Source organism: Mauremys reevesii, linkage group 3 (assembly GCF_016161935.1).
Source record: "Mauremys reevesii isolate NIE-2019 linkage group 3, ASM1616193v1, whole genome shotgun sequence".
Taxonomy (NCBI): Eukaryota; Metazoa; Chordata; order Testudines; family Geoemydidae; genus Mauremys; species Mauremys reevesii.
In genome coordinates, this window is record NC_052625.1 from 96,396,869 (window position 1) to 96,413,894 (window position 17,026).

The 17,026-nt window shown below is 42.1% G+C and overlaps 1 protein-coding gene across 4 annotated transcripts in view; it reads left to right on the forward strand.

The window, feature by feature from the left end:
• RGS17 (regulator of G protein signaling 17) overlaps window positions 1-17,026 on the forward strand; it is a 106,088-nt gene that overhangs the window by 19,403 nt on the left and 69,659 nt on the right. Inside the window, exon 1 of one of the 4 annotated variants that reach the window (XM_039529673.1) lies at window positions 5,226-5,342. The exons of 2 other annotated variants lie outside the window; for them this stretch is intronic. The gene's annotated coding sequence lies outside the window, so the exon portion shown is untranslated. Of the gene's footprint in view, window positions 1-5,225; window positions 5,347-17,026 lie in introns of those variants that run through there. One more of the 4 variants, XM_039529672.1, reaches the window with a different exon arrangement.

Here is a 17,026-nt window from a genome sequence, read left to right on the forward strand (position 1 = left end):
CTCACTGTGAAAAAAACTTGTGCCTTATTTCCATTCTGAATTTTTCTAGTGTCAACTTCCAGCCATTGTATTTTTAATACTTTTACCTGATAGACTGAAGAGCCCATCATCAAATATTTGTTCCCCATGTCATTAATGCACTTATAAACTGTAATCAAATGACCCTCCCCCAACCTTCTCTTTGTTAATCTATATAGATTGAGCTCCTTCACTCTATCACAACAAGGCATGTTTTCTCATCCTTTTAATCATTCTCATGGGTGTGCTCTGAACCCTCCCCAATGTATTAACATCCTTCTTGTATTCTGGACACCAGAACTGGACACAGTATTCCCACAGAGGTTGCACATGCCCCAGATACAGAGATAATATAACCTTTCTACCCCTAGTCGGTATTCTTCTGTTTATACATCCAAGATCTCATTAGACCATTTGGCCACAGCATCACACTGGAAGCTCATGTTCAGCTGATTAGCCACCATGACCCCCAGCTCTTTTTCAAAGTCACAGCTTCCCAAGATAGAATCTCCAGTCCTATAAGTATGGCCTGCATTCTTTGTTGTTTATATTTGGCCATATTGAAATGCATATTGTTTTCTGTCCAGTTTACCAAGCAATCCAGATCACTCTGTATCAGTGACCTGTCCTCTTTTTATTATTTGCCACTTCCCTGATCTTTGTGTCACCTGCAAACTTTATCAGTGATGATTTTATGTTTTCTTCCAGGCACTGATAAAAATGTTAAACAGAGTAGACCCAAGAACGGATCCATGCAGGACCCCACTAGAAACACACCCACTCAGTGATGATTCCCTGTTAGTTATATTTTGAGACCTGTCAGTTAGCCACTTTTCATGTAAGCCATGTTAGCTGTATATTGCTCTAGTTTTTTAATCAACGCATCATGCATACCAAGTCAAATGCCTTGCAGAAGTCTAAATATATTCCATCAGCACTATTACCTTAAAGGTAGGCACATGCTTTAGGTATTTCCTGAGTATACTTAGGCCAAATTCTGAAATCCTTATTCATTTTTTACTCAATTTTTACTCAGACAAAACCTTATGGAGTTTCGAGTAATGACATTAGTAGGGTGACCAGGTGTCCCAATTTTATAGGGACAGTCCAGATTTTTGGGTCTTTTTTCTTATATAGGCTCCTATTACCTCCCCCCACCGCCGACCACCCCATCCTGATTTTTCACACTTGCTGTCTGGTCACCCTAGAAATTAGTATTTGTCCAGTTATCTTTAAAAGTAATTAGGGATGAAACAATAATGGATTCTCACACTGGTGACAGAGCATGTACATTATTTAGATCTCAGTGGGGAAAGCTATATGACCCAGAAACAACTTGCCCAGGCTTCCAGAGGAAATTAAGTGAATAATCCAGAGTGTGACCTTCTTTAGAAAATGGCCAAGAATGAATCTCATCCCACTGACAGCCCTTTCTACCCCAAAAAATCCACTCAACTAAGAAAAAATCCTGAAACAAACCAGCAGATTAATACATATTTTTTAAAAATCTAATTCCTATCCCAAGCAGATTTTTTTATGCCATAAAAGAAGAATTGCCAGAAACCCCATGAAATCCACTAGAGAAACTACAATTGCTACTGATTTTACAAGATAGGTGCTCACATACTCTGGTTATGGGAAGCAGTATAAAACTGACAGAAAAAATACCCATAATCCTTGCAAACAGTGTCAGGATGTAAATAGGCCACTGGCAACTTCTTGAGATGCCAGCTACCAATGTTTTGCATGAAGTTTACAATAAGTATATACTAGTACTTCTGTAATTACCACCGCTAATTTTGAATCCTTTGGCTAGTAGATGGTTTTATTCCAATGGTTAATTACTCTCACTGTTAAAAATTTACACCTTAGTTCCAGTCTGAATTTGTTTAGCTTCAACTTCCTGCCATTGGATCATGTTATATCTTTCTCTGCTCGACTGCAGAACTCATTATTAAGTATTCCCCATGTAAGTACTTCTAGATTGTAATCAAGTCATCCCTTAACCTTCTGTTTGTTAAACTAAATAGATTGAGCTCATTGAGGCTATCACTATAAGGTATGTTTTCTAATCTGTTAATTATTCTTGTGGCTGTTTCTGAACCCTCTCCAATTTATCAACATGTATCTTGATATGCTTAACTTCAAAGTTAGGCATATGCATAAGAGTTTCTCCTAAACAGGATGCTTTCCTAAAATGAAGCCTTAAAATTGTGTTGCTCATTCAAAAATATAGGAAGATCTAAAAACAAAAAGCTTAATTAAAAAGAGTTACAGTTGAACATATGCTTCAATGGAATCCAGAAAACACCTCCAAAACAATATTACTTTCTTTATGAAAATTATACAGTTTCACAAACTCTCACATTAAGAATCCTGAATATGAACAAATATGGAATGCAAACAGTTCCCACTGTCCCATCATCCTTTGCCACTCACTAGTACTATCAATCCTATTGACTCCCAAAATATAATGAAACTTACATTTCCCTCCTAAATATATATATAGGTCAAAACAACAAATAAGTAGGTCACCATAAAATCCCCATTCTCTGTTCAAGGGACTTCATGGTGGAGGAGAAAGAATCCAGAATTGACAAAAGCCTGTTGGTACTTGTGTTCTGAAGAACACACTCAGCTAAAGTTCCCTAAACATGGGATTAGTGAGAAATGCGTAGATGTTGTCACAGGAAGATACATATTCCAATAAACCTCCTCTTCACTCTCCCATCACCTGCACGCATGTGTGCGTGCTCACGAACACACACTTATTTTGAGTAGTAAAACTGTCATCTTCTCCTTCCTGAGTTGCATGTATGGATCCACACTCTTAAGAATAAGCAAATCCCAATGCACAAACTCATCCTCTTCCCAAAAGCAGTGACTCTTGTTCCACCCCCTTAGTCATGGATCTTAAGCAGGGGCGGCTCCAGTCCCCAGCACGCCAAGCACGCACTTGGGGCGGCAAGCCACGGGGGGTGCTCTGCCGGCGCCACAAGGGTGGCAGGCAGGCTGCCTCCGGCAGTTTGCCTGCGGAGGGTCCGCTGGTCCCGTGGCTTCGGTGGACCTCCCGCAGGTGTACCTGATCTTAAGGTATAGAAAGGATGTGGCTTTACCTTCCCCTTCCTTCTGACCACTGCAGTTGGATTTGGAGCACACGCAGTACCTGTGACACTTCACTCATCAGCTTTTCTGCTCCTTTGGGTACTTTGTTTTAATGTAGGCCAAAATTGTCAAACTTAAATCTATAAAGTTAGGTGCCTGCATCCTTATTTAGGCATCTAAGTGGCCTGATTTTAGAGGTGCTGAGCATTGACTCTGGTTGACTTCAGCCCTCATCATTAGGAGCTTGAAGTGCCTCTTCCCAGAATTCAGGGACAGGGGCATATGATTACTATAGTTGTAGATTTAATCTGTAATTTGGCTATATTTAGTCAGTTTTTTTATTTTAAAAGAAAATAAAGTGTTTGATGCTTATGCTGTTGTGAGGCTAGTCCTCCTGGACTGCTTGCCTTTCCTTTATTTCAGCTATGTTAAGATCTGGCCAGTATTTGTAGCACTGTTCCACCAGAATACTTTGGGATCTAGATTATCTGGTGGACTCAGAAAAGCTTCATAGACATTAAAATTGGGAAGGGGGCAGGGGAGTGAGAGATATGCAACCAAAAATTAGCAGGATACAGGTGCCAAATAAAGTCATTACACCTTCCTTATACCATGATGTGTTGGGGGGCAGCTTGTTTTGGTTGGCTAGTAGAAAGAACACTTGTTTTCAATTTTTATGTTAGAATTTCTGGATTTGTGTCAAAATTCAGTAGGATCTAGATGTCAGATCTGAGCTAGTGCAGGGCTATTGCACGGGAACACATCAGGTGCGGGATTTTGTAAGGTGCAACAAAAATGACTAAATGTGTCCTCTGTTTAGGCAGTGGAATTTGAAAGTTTGGCAAAAAAGTTGGCAGGAACCAGATTTTTGTATCACTGTTCCATGAGGTGAATCATGGTGTTGGTTTTGTCCTTGCACTTGGAGCACCCCCACTGGTTGTCTACTGAGGCATTAGAACTTGGGTGCATGGAATTCAAAAGTTATGCAGGTGTTTTTTGTGTCAATCTGCCACCCAGAGTCTGGGTGGTCTTTTCTGTGTGTGCAGTAGGAGCAGCTCGACCTTTTTGTCTCGTTGGCTAGTCCAGTTTGGAGGTTAAGGTACAAAAATAAGCAGGGTCCAGGTAAGTATCAGAGGGATAGCTGTGTTAGTCTGGATCTATAAAAAGAGACAGAGTCCTGTGGCACCTTATAGACAGCGGCGGCTCCAGGCACCAGCGCTCCAAGCCCGTATCTGGGGTGGCAAGCCGCGGGGGGCGCCCTGCTGGTCCCTGTGAGGGCATCAGGCAGGCAGCCTTTGGCAGCTTGCCTGCGGGAGGTCCACCAGCTCCCTGGTTTCGGCGGCAATTCAGCGGCGGGTATGCCGAAGCCGCGAGACCGGCGGACCTTCCACAGGCAAGCCACGAAACCGGGGCCCTCTCGCAGGCACGCCGCCAAAAACCGCCTGACTGCCATGCTTGGGGCGGCAAAAAAGCTACAGCCGCCCCTTCTTATAGACTAACAGATGTATTGGAGCATAAGCTTTTGTGGGTGAATACCCACCTCCTCAGACGCAAGCTGTTACCTTCCCCCCTGTATTTATCCATGAGACACAAGGTGGCTGAGGTAATATTATTTATGGTGGGACTATTAACTTCTGTATTTAACCATGACATTTATTTCCATTTCAGAACTAGAAAAGGAGGCGCCCCTCCCAAGCTACCCCTGCCTTCCATACAAAGCACAGCTGGTGCACAGCCCCAACTCACTCCTCCCCAGAGCCAGGTGATCTAAAAACCCATCGCCAGAGATTGAGTCTCCCTCTCCAAAGCAGCCATGTTTGGCTGGAGACTCATTCCCAGAGCCCGAGGACCAATAGCACCGGTTCTCTCCTCCCCGTGCATCCTCTCTGGACCACTCCCTCCTCAGGCTCTTTGCCTGGGCCCTTGCTCCCCGCCAGCCTGCTCCGGGCAAGCTCCCCGGGGAGGAAGCGGAGGCGCAGGGGACTGGGTGTGAGTCACGCCGGGGAGAAGCAGGGAAACTCCAGCTGCTCGGCTGGGTCCAGCGCGAGTGGCAGGCAGGGCGCATGTGCGCTCGCTCCCTGCCTCCCTTCTCCCTCCCTCTCTCCCTGCCGGCTGGGTGCTGAAGTTGGGCGGATGGCAGCAAATCAGCTCCGCTAGGGACCAGCTGCACGAGCCCTTCCCGGGATCGCTCAGTGCCAAGCACACGCAGCCAGGCGGGGGTGGGTAAGCCAGACCGCTTTGGGTTTTTTTTTTTTATTATTATTATTATTTTGAACCTGAACCTGGTTAAATGGCACCAACATGTCTGCTTTATCCTGGTGTCTGGAATAGAGAGACCGGGGGGTGGGGACAGGAGGGGGGTGGAGAGGGAGTACAACTGCAAATGCACTCACACGGGGGACGTGAGTGTGTGTAGCTGGGGGGGGGCAGCCGCGGTGGCCCGGGGGCTGAGCTGCAAGGTGGGGTCCGAGCGAGTGTCGCTCGTCTCCAGTGATGCACAAAGGGGTGAGGAAAGGGAGCGCGGGGCTTGGCGGTGGCTTCGCTGGACTCCCCAGATATTGGTTCCTGGGCTGTGGCTGTGTGGAGCGATGCTGCTGCTGCTGCTGCTGTGCATCAGCTGCATCAAGGAATCCTGATCAATCCAGGCGGGGGAGGGGGGGTTCCTACCATGTTGGGGGAAGGGAGGGGGGATATCGTGAAATGTCCGTTCGCAGATATGAAAGGGGGTGTGGGGGGGTCGTACTTTTCCTCTTGATCTTCTCTGGCTCCCTTGAGTCGGGTTCTCTTCTGGGCGGGAGAGTGGGGGCAATACACCCTTGCATTTTGCACTGATTTGAAATAATCGGAGACCGTGGCCTTTTAGAAACCACACACACCGTTTGTCTAGGTTCCTTGGAAATGGAAGTGATTCCCTGTAAGACCTAAACCGAGGCATGTAACACAGTGCAGAGTGCTGGCCGGAGGAAAGGGGGCTTAATACAAGGACGGGGCCCCCACTAAGTCTATCGGAGCTGCTTCGGTGCAGGGCAAACTGAGAAGTGGCTCATAGGCACCATCCTTGCCGTTCATTATTCTGATGAGTTATGGATTTTCTTTACACTCACTCCATAGCCTTTCATGTCACCCACCCATCCTCCCCCCTCATTATTCTGCGGCATCAGCAGGGAGCTGGGGCTTGGCCGGATTCTTCTACAGAATCCCCCCCCCCCGCCCCGTGTGTGTGTGTGTGTGTGTGTGTGAAAATGTCGGAGGCTGGAGGAAGGACAGCACCAATGGGGAAAAGCAGGCGGCTACAGATGGTTTAGAAGGAGGCTCGGAAAGCAGGAGGCTGGTTAGTGGCTGCTAGCGCTAGCAATAGCGGATCCTTCCCCGCCGGCACCAAGTTACGAACAGCGCAGCGCGCTCGGCAGAGAGGCGCTCACAAGCCAACGCTTTGGCAAAGGAGATCAAGCCCACCGCCCTTAGCCACTGACGAGGACTTTCTCTGACACAGGACAGACACTGTACAGATGCCCAGCTTCCTAAGGAAGAGCCTGTCAGGAATGGTTCCTTTCCATTCGAGGTTGTTTTTGAGGAATTTGATTTTAAATCCGGGATTAAAAAACATAAGTTCTTACCTTTATCACCAATGAGCTCGCTAGAATATGAAGAAAACCAACAAGCTCTAGTTTATTTTATTACCAGAGCGCTCATCACCATACTATCTGAGCACTCCATTATAATGAGCTTAAAACTGGCATAACTATGTGTTAGGGTTTCCAGTATTGAGAGGGGATCCTTATTTTAGGCATTGCCAAGGATTTGAACTAACCTGTCATCAACTTTGCAGCTGGGATGCATCTTGTTATATTTACCAATACATACATACATAAACCTTGCTTTTTGTTTAGTTTATCAAGTGTTGGGCAAAATGGATGAAATCTCACATGCAATAATAGTTTGCATTATTTTTTAAAAAGCTGGAAAATATAAATAGGTAAATTTATTACTTGATGATAGGTTTTATAGATAAATAATAATAAATAACTCTGCAAAATGAATGCATACGTACTATCTATTTTTACAAGTTTTTAAAAGGAAGATAATTCCCATTCACATCAGTGGAAGCTAGTGTCATCAGCCTCATTATAAGATACATAAATAGTGTCATCATGAAAAAATGGCATCTATTTAAGTAAATGAATGGGAATAATCCATTGTTTGAGGTTTGTAAGAAACATTCTTACCTAAGATGATGATATTGCTAATAATTATTTATTTGAATGTCATCAGCACCCAAATGTGCAAAGCTCTGTGTGTGTGTGTGTGTGCGTGCGCGCACAGTTCCAGCCCTGAGAAGTAAGATGCTTCTGAGCAGCAGAAATGGAAAATGTGTACTTAAAATATACATTAAGTGACTGTTGTGTTTATAAAAGGTGCTGGGTTGACAGCACTAGAGCCTAGCAGTGTCCTCTCCTTATGGATGCAAACGCAATTCAGTCTCCCACTCTGCCAATCCTTGGTCTTGCTGCTGAGACTACAAATAAGAATTGCAGTGATGAGGGCTTGATTGTGTGTGTGAGTGTGTGTGTGTGTGAGAGAGAGAGAGAAATTGCTTGAAATCATCAACTCAGTTCATAAAGTCTACTGAACAGTCATTCAATGGTAATAATTTTCCTTCACTAATGATTAAACCAAATTTAGACCTGGTATCCTGGTAAAAAATCCCTATCCTATTCCTGTTATCTGAGCATCTGGTTCCTGGGAGCCTTGGGATGGGGGGCAGTGCATTGTTCTCAAACTATTATTTTTGGTTTAGTTTGGTTTGGTTTTTCTCAAAACTAATCTAAATGCAACATACAAGCTATATAGGACCATGGCTTTGTTGCTGATTGCCTTAACTTATGGTTCATTGTGTGTAATGTACATTGTTTGAAAAGTAGGATAGAACTCTCTTACCAAAAGCAAGACAGCAGTGATGGCCCTCTCACTGAACTGCTTCTACCAGAGAGTAGAACTTGAGTGAGGATCATGCATAAGGAGCACTAGAGTTGATCAGGCTTGCTTAGGAAAATGCTTTGCCAATCTTGCCATAGGATCACAAGTCGGGGGTGCTTCAGTTTATCTCTCAGGAACTGTAGAGGAACAGGGACATCATGACCTACTGCTACAATATTGGAAAAGTGCTGTCAGTAGCAGTGTCCACATGACACTGGAACATGACTGTCGGCAGAAACAAAATGGATGAGGCATAAGGTAGTATAGCAGAAACTCATCTGAATGGAGGTCCCTGCATAACAAATAAAACATTGATGCAGGATGCTGGAATACTCCTCTTCCAAGAGTTGAAAAGGAGATTAAAGCAAACTGCACTCTAAGACATAGGAGAAAAGATACCAGCTGATCTGAAAGTAAAGCCAGCTAGATACCAGTATGGCCTGCCACTTCAACAATAACATCTGTATGTAAACTTTTCTTCAAGATAAATATGGTGGCTTGAAAAACATTCAGTGCTTCCTCTACAATCATCTAACATTAGCCTCTCCTCACTTCTATAACAAGCAAATAGGCCCTTGCCATTTATCTACTTTGCAGAGATCTTTTAATGTGAAATATGTGGAAATACTTGTAAGTGTTATAAAAGTGTACCCAATGAAACAATGTTAGTTATTATGGAGGTGCAGTTAAGACACCATAGTTAAGGTAGAGGTCTATTTAGTACAGGGGTCGGCAACCTTTCAGAAGTGGTGTGCTGAGTCTTCATTTATTCACTCTAATTTAAGGTTTCGCGTGCCAGTAATACATTTTAACGTTTTTAGAAGCACTCTTTCTATAAGTCTATAATATATAACTAAACTATTGTTGCATGTAAAGTAAATAAGGTTTTAAAAATGTTTAAGAAGCTTCATTTAAAACTAAATTAAAATGCAGAGCCCCCCAGATGGGTGGCCAGGACCCAGGCAGTGTGAGTACCATGCGTGCCATAGGTTGCCTACCCCTGATTTAGTACTTAAAGCAGGGACTCAACTTCTTTTTCATATGAACAATACAACATATCCTCCCCATATTTACAGTGTTTTCTCTTTGAGTGCAGAATGAATTTTCTGAGAATTTACAAATAATTCTGTTAATTAGGTTGAGTTAAAATTAATTAAAAACTAGGTCCTTTAAGAAATTTCACATCTCATGTCAATCTTTTCTTTCTGCTGAATTATCTTAATAATGAAATAACACAGGCACTTTCCATATTGTTAAAATTAATTGAAATCTTATGCATAAGCTATATTTGAGGAAATTAAATTACAATTAAGATAACAATTGGATGCAACTGTTAATAACTTATGAATATATAGGCTGCAGACAGGTGCAGGTCGACAGCTCAGGTAACTCTTAAGGGAGGTCGTTGTGACTCTAGAGGTAACTCAACCAATCATCACCCTTCCTCTGCAGTAAATTTGCATGGAACAATTCTATTGGTTGTAATTAGTTATCATCAGTATGCGGGAGACTGGATGCATGTGTCAGGAGTTCTCACTGGTAGCTTACTTGGTTCAGCTGTCACTGTTCTTTAAACATTTAATGTCTGTATGCTAGATTGGGCATCAGAACTTGACCAGCTTCCTATGGTACTGCAATCTCAGCTCCTCTGTGCACAGAGGCAGTACTGATGGGGTGGTAAAAGGGGCAGAAGTCCAGGGTAAACTGCTAAACTGCACCAACATTGAATCTCAGGGCCTGGGTTCTCTCTGAGTAGTCTCTTTGGGTTTCCTGTTTAGTTTTCATATATGAAATTTTAAATAATTACTTAAACATAAGAAAATGCCCATACAAAAAAAGTCAATGTTAAGATGGAGTTCAAGTTGAGAGTATGTATCAGAAGCCAACGGGTAAAAAAACATTACGGGCCTTTTGTAATCATCCCCAAAACAAGCATTACAAATCCAGGAATTACATAATTAAAGTTATACTTAAAAGAAATCTAAACATGTTACGTTAAGAAATGCACAGTTATGGTACCTAGACAACCTTAACTTTGGCCTGTTGTGATAGCAGGAAGGGGAAAACATATGAAAAACTCTAATATGTCTAAAAATCAGTTTAATCTAATCTGAGACCACAAACACTACAATAGCTTAATCATAATTGTATGGTTATTGCATGACACCACTACAAGGCAGAGTTAAGTTTGTTTGGGTACCTTAATTGTGCATTTCTCACCTTACTATGTCTGGATTTCTTTTAAGTATAACCTTAATTATGCAGTTCCTGGGTTTGTAATGCTTGGCTTTAGGGTGATGACAACATCCCTGTAATCTTTTTTTATCCTTAAGTTACTAAGACATACTCTTATCTGTAACTCTATAGAACTGTAATTTTTGTCTGGGAATTAGTAGTAGTAATAGGCAGTCACTAAGAGGGAAATCAGGAGAGAAATGTCTTAATGCTACCTGGTGTATTATAACTATTATATATTGGACAGTCCAGGGGCCTCCAATGCGCATACACCTGGGCATTTTTTCTCAATTTCTGTAAAATGTTGAAAAATGAAGGCAAAACTTCCACTGGGCCTGATTCTTTGCTATGCTGTTTCTGGAGATCGCAGCAGTGTGGGGGGACACTATCTCAGCCTTAGCCCTGGCACAGATGAGAGCAGCCTGGGGGCCATTCTAACTTGTGCCAGCCGGAATTGGTCCCCAAAGGATTATCCAAACTGGGGTTAGCAGGAGCACTGTGTGCTCTGGCCACTCCTGGTCAATGATACACCTCTTTCCACCCTGGACTTGCCCTGTATGCTAGGGGGCAGCTGTGGGGAGGGAGAACAAGAGTCAACTATACCAGCTCTGTGCCCACTGAGCCTCTGTCATGCCAGCGGTATGTCCAGCTGGGGATTTATGTGCAGTCCCCACTTCTTCGGCATCACCTGGTCAGAGCAAAAAGTGTGGAGTGGACCAGAAAAACTGGCCCACTCTGTTTCAAGAAAAACTGTTGATCTGTTATGAAACAGTTGATACTGCTGTGAAACTTACTGAATATTCCCCCTCCCTTTGGATCGTTATTTAAATATGATTCTGTGCAGGCCTTCACTTTCATTTGGCTTTAGGAAAATAGAATATGGTTGTATCTCTGACAGAGAAATATTTGTCATTTTGTGTGAGATTCATTTTTAATTTTTTTAAAAAAGGAAACATGATAAAACGGGCATAGTCGGTGCCACACTTTATAAATAGGTCTAGCCTAGGCTATAGCAAAAGCTCTGTTTATCACTGAATAGTGTCAGTAAAATAACATTAAGGAGTCTGAGACAAAGCAGCTAAACTACGGAAATTATGGATGAAGGCTGCACAGTATCCTTAACTCAGTGCCTAGGTATTGCAGCTCAGAGGGCTCCTATCAGGGGATCTCAAAGCACAGGATGTTCTGACAAATAACCTGTTCTGCCATTCTATGACAGAGTGCTTGACAAAGACAGCTGTACCAGCACTCTGATCACTGGATCAGCAATTAAATTGCCCTGGAGTAAATCTGGGGGGCCAAACTGTGCCTAACTGATAGATAGCAATAGGCTGCGGAGAGCCCCAAAGGCTAATTAGCCCAGAAAGTAGAAGAGACACAGGAAGGAAGCGGTATGGGGAAAGAGAGAGAGAGAGAGGCAAGCTTTTGAGAGGCAGGGCCAGGAGAGAGCTCTCAGGGGCAATCCTAGGATCACAGGGTTAGAAAAGACTGCAAGGATTATCTAGTCTAACGTCCCTGCCACGCTGCAGGAATTGTTGTGTCTAAACCATCCAAGACAGCTGGCTTTCCAGCCTCCTTTTGAGAACTTCCACTGAAGGAGCTTCCACCACCGCCTGAGGCGTCTTTTCCATTCTCCCACAGTTCTTACAGTTAGGAAGTTTTTCCTGAAGATGGCTGAATGAGCTAAGGATTGCATGCTTATAAATACAGAGCTGCACATGTTTGTAAAGGTGGTGGGGAGAGCACTGTAAATACATTGCACAAGGCGTTTGACCAGAAGAAGGTCTCCGAGCAGTTTGTGTCTAGAAAACAGACAGGAGTGGGCTGATGGGTTGTCACGCATTCCTAGGCACACAGCAGGCTTGACGCAAGAAGGCTTACCAAGAAGTCCCTGTATTTCTTGCTTTATTTCTGACCAATAAAAACATTAGAGTACTTCCATGAGAGAAAAGGTATAATGAATGACAAATTGCATGGTCATTGCCTAGTGTTTATATTACTCTGTTGACATCACTTTCTGAAATTATGAACTCCTCATCCAGTGCAAAGTTCACATTATTGCAAAATCATTACAGGCTAGATTCTGCCATCTTTACTCACACTGGGCCAGATATTCAGCTACAGTAAATGGTTGTCAAACCAATGTTCTATGCCAACTATCTCAGCTGGGAATCTAGCCCATTGCATAATATCTTACTCCATGAGTAGCCCCATTAAACTGAACATAAGTAAGGTGGTAAATGTAATCCTAGTTACTCAGCTCCTGCTACATAGTTAGTTTTGTAAGTCTGCTGTTTTAATTTATTCAGAAATTGCAAAACACTAATAATAATCAGCAACTTGCAAAAGTTATCATTGTGGGGGAACAGTCATGTAAGGTATTTTTTGCCACTCCGTCACACAATGGTTAAAAATGGGTACAAAAATATTTGTGCACCTAGATTCATCCCAATAGGATTTAATGTGTTTGTAATATAGCAACCTGAACATCTGGTAATAATACTTCATATTTATGTAGTGTGTTAAATGTATTCAGAACATTTTACAAATCTAACTAATCTTCCTAATCTAAGAAACTGGGGCTAAGGAATTCTGACAGATCTTTAACCATAGAAGTAAGCAGCATACAAGAACAGAGCAGAGGATAATGACTATCAAACATATTGGATTATTTTACACATAAGGCCAAATCCTGGAAATTTCCACCAAGTCCAGATAAATGTGTGTTATGGAGAGTAACTCTCTGCACACTGGCTAGAGCAGCAGTGCAGCCATTTCACAAATGTGGATGCCGTAGTAGTGGCAACTGTGCGCCGTAACTTCATGCAGGAGTGGGAGCTGGGTTGGTCAGTGGATTCATGTATTTGAAAACTCATTGGTCATGCCCATATCACTCCTTTGCTTCAAGCCCTATCTGCATAGCTGTAGAGAGAACCATTGAGACGTTCATATGCCATGGTAAGGAGCACAGCATAGATCTGTTCTGTTGCAACGTGGGTCCCTCTACTCAGACATACCCAACAGAGAGCAAGTCCTCTACTCAGCCTCTCCCCAGCTTATCCTCTGTGCAGTGGAAACACAGCAGTTCTTCTTCCTTTAGATCATCTGCATGCCCTTTAAAAGTGGGCAGTATATGTCCCTTTTGTATTTTAGGTCTGAATATTCTTGACTTCTAAATGAAAACAAATTTGATTTCTCCTCTGATTATGACAGATGTTTATAATGCTAATCCCTTTTTGTAGTCAAAACAATTTTTAAGAAGTGGTTATGGTTTTATGTTCTGTCTTCAGAGTCCTTCATATAATACAGCAGAGAACTGTTTAAGCATATTCAGCAGGACAGCATTATAGTTTAGGATCAGGGAGTGATATATTAGATGCGTGTGATGCAATGTGAAAATCAAGCTAGTATACTTTGTGCCCTTACTTCCACTGGTGTTTTTCTGGGTCAGGCATTTCATTCCACGACAAAACACAGTGACCTATTTTCAGTCTGATTAACAAACAAAAGGAATCGTAATGATATTGTATGAGATATATTATATCTAAAACTTTGTAGTGTTTCATGAGGGCTTGAGAAAAGCTACAGAGAACCCAAGAAGACAAAAAAATGGAGACCAAAACAGCAATAGGAAAATATCAGTGACAGAACAAAAGGAAAAAATATTTATCCCCAGAGGAAAGGAGCTTTCTGCTAGAGAGTGCAGTAATCTTGAACATGTAGACAATTTAGTAAATACTGAGAACAATTACAAAATAAATAATCTGATGGCCAGTAGTAGTAGTAGTATTTATTATTTATTATCTTTATAGGTATTGGTTTGGGGTTTCAGAATTAACAGAATGTATTAGTATAGTAATATTAGAAGACTACCCATAAGTATCACCTTTTCCTCAAAGAATCTCAAAGCACTTTTCAAACATTACTGTGTCCCAGAGTGCTGTAAGGAGTAATTAAACAGCTTTGTGTTTATTTGACAGATGGGTAAAATCAGACCCAGAACAGTTATGTGATTGTCCAGGATCGCAGAGCAAAGCTATGTCAGAGTGAGGAATAGAATCCTGGGGTGAAATCCTGGCCTTAGTGAAGTCAATGACAAAGCTCTCATTGATTTAGCTGGAGACGGGATTTCACCTCAAGCGTCTTGACTCCCAGTCTCACTGGACAGCACTCCCTGTGTAGAAATACCACCAAACACTCCTGTATAAAAACACTGTAGATAGCTGAAGATACCTAAAAGGTCCAGTTAAAAACAAAGCAAGAGGATTTCCAGCGAAGTAAACATTTGGTCTCTCCATTCACCCTATTGTTTCAATCATTTTGAAAATAACTAGAACAAAACACCAACCATTTTCAGTTAATATATTTACTCTTTTTTTTAATCTGATCATGTAACCTGAATATCAACTTGAAAAAATGAATATCAATTTGCAATTGAAAAACTATGTTAAAATCAAAATCCATAGTGAGTACAAAATTTGGAGGCCCGGGATCACTTATAGCAATGTCTCTCTAAATTTTGTAACCTAGGGATTAAGCTATAAATACTGGAAATTTTCCAGTAGATAACCTACTACTTGCTGCGTTTGTGTCGGAATATTCAGCTTCTCTTTGAACTGTTCTTTAACACAATCTGCCTTTTTTGTGATTCATTAAAACTTAGCCTGTTGATCTCCCTCTTTTTTTATGCAGGCAATGCCAAGACAATTAAAGTTAGTTAAATAAGATCTGTCCTAGCTTCAGCAAATTTATGTATAAAATAATATGCTGCAAATTTCCTTTGTCCTCATTGTTAGCTTTTGTGATAGAACGTCCCATAATATTGCAGTACCAATGGGTGGCCTAGAAAGGCATTTTAGATAACATTTGGCCCAGTTGTGCTTCTGAGATCCACGGATGGAATGAAATCTCTGTGTGAAGCCCTCCCCTTCTTACACAGACAGTTGGCTCAGACCCCTCGACAGCAGCATCCTTTCTCCTCACCTAACCATGAAAAAGGCCCTCAGTGGATCTGAGTTCCTCGGGGGATTGTGGGGGGAGGGGTTGGGGAAGGGATGTGATGCAAGAGGGAGGCTATATCATTCCGCCACCTGGGCCCAGTGGTATTCACAATGGAAGCTTAATAGGCTGTGTTACATTTCCACAGGTCTCTCCCCACCTCCTTTTACGCAGTGGGGATCCACTTTTAAGACACTTTCTAGGAGCAACTGCCATCTGAGGAAATCTCCATGGCTAGAACTGTGCTGCCATGGGTTGGGGGGTTAGGACACAGAACTATCATAGGGGTACATGCTTTCTGCTGATCCCCCAGGGTCAGAGAATCATAGAACATTAGGGTTGGAAGGGACCTCAGGAGATCAACTAGTCCATCCCCCTGCTCAAAGCAGGACCAACCCCAACTAAATCATCCCAGCCAGGGCTTCGGGGATCCCAGATGATCCATGAGGTTTGTAGTTGAGCCTGTTGTACTTACTTGCAAAGAAACTATTAGGGGGAAAAGTCTCTGCAAGGAACATTTTGAAGAGATTTCCTCCATGTTAGCTGCCTCCCACAGGTTTTTCCACAGGAGGAGTAATTGGGCCCTTTCTGTTTACTTAAAGTTAGGCTGTGGAACCCTTCCTCAGATTGTTGTGCATTTACTCACATGAATAGTGACACTGAATTCAATGAGACTACTCGGGTAAGAGAGTGTACACCGATGTGAGTGAGGACTGCAGCCTAGTCCTAAATTAGAGCCATATTCTGCCACTCTGACTTGGAGTAGTAACTTATTCTGTGACTAATCCAATTGACTACTATTTATGTGAATGTCACTACTTAACATGAGTAAAAGTGGCAGAATCTGGCACATAATCAATGTAATCACTAATTACACCATATAAAATACAAAGAAACACAACAATATGACACTTACCATTGCCTGGTAGAAAAGAAATAAATGACAGTATCTTCTGTTTTGCATACGGTTTCCCCGCTGTACAACAATAAAGTTCCAAATAAACAAAAAGGGAAATAAAAAAGAAATGGACGTATAAACAAACTGGGAGGACATTTAGATATAACACAGTCAGACAGGATTCCGATCAATCTATAAAATGTACTTATGCTGGCAAACTACTGTTGGCTTCATGAAAGTTGAATAGATCAAATTTCTTAAACAGCCATCAGAGTTGGATATTGCAAAGCCGATAAAGAGAGCAACAAATCAGGGTCTCACTAAGTTAACAGCTAAAAATCTGTTGTGATGGAATTCTGGATAAGGTCACCCCAAGAATCCAAAGTTTCTTCTTGCTGGCAAGTGGATTTATTACAGTCTAAAGATTCTTTCCCTTGTCATCCCAAAAAAAATAGTTCATGCTTTCCAACATGGCACACTTAAGGCAAACATTAATGATGATTCAACATCAGTATCAAAAAGTTCTTTTTCAATAAATCTAGTCTTCTTCATAAGCTACTCATAAGAGACTTTTGTCTCTCCTGTGCTCAGCACCATAATATCTATGTGAGCACCTTATAACACTAGATAAATCAGATAAGTAGACATAAAGTAGCTAGAAATCAGGGCCATATGCCCTTTGCCAACAGGATCATGATCCCAGCAATAATGATTTTGTGAGACAACTGCATTGGCTTCACCTACATCAACTGACATGGGACACACAAGGTGTCACTCTCTTTGATCTGAGGCTAT